Raw genomic sequence first — 762 nt, forward strand, 5'->3', positions numbered from 1 at the left:
CATTACAGTCTAAAAGTCTCTGTTGGTGCAAGTGAAGGCAGCACTAGCCGAGAACAGTTATCATCTGCACCGTTTGCTCGTTTTTGTGTTGAACAGACTGCCTCCTACAGTACTTTGTCAATGTTTACGATATGTTCCCATCGTTTTGCAATATTTAGCTTTAGATACCTTTACTCCACTTAGTAAAAGTAAAAATATGGTTTCATATGCGATATATTTAAAGCTGAACTTAGTTTTAAGTCACTCATGGGATTCAAAGTCAGAACAATAACTTTTAAATAAGCTTACAAGGAATAGTTAACATTTAGCCAGTTTGTTAGTTATTTACTAATTACTGAATAGTTATGATTGGGCCAGATATAAAATAGAACAACTTTGAATTATATTTAAAAATGAATAGTGCAAAACTCAGACATTAATGTCACTATTTGGTGCGTGTTACCAAATTATAGGTTTTAACAAATAAATACTGCCAGTTTATGTACAAAAAAGCAGGTGGATGTTTGCAAACGTGTGCCAGATTCAGTAAGAGAATCTAAGATCATTTCACAATAATACAGTTGTACCTAAAATTATTCAAAAAAAGCTGCAAGTTAAGTTTACTGGCAAAATTCAAAACACATCACACAAAAACAGTTTAAATATTTGAAAATAACTAAAGTGGTAAGGAGCTTAACAAACTTCAACACCAGACAGATCCTGCGATGAAGGTGATAGCAAGGAGGCCTTGGACCTGCTAAGATTTTGAACTGGTTACAAAAA

Source organism: Xiphophorus hellerii, chromosome 11 (genome assembly GCF_003331165.1).
Source record: "Xiphophorus hellerii strain 12219 chromosome 11, Xiphophorus_hellerii-4.1, whole genome shotgun sequence".
Taxonomy (NCBI): Eukaryota; Metazoa; Chordata; class Actinopteri; order Cyprinodontiformes; family Poeciliidae; genus Xiphophorus; species Xiphophorus hellerii.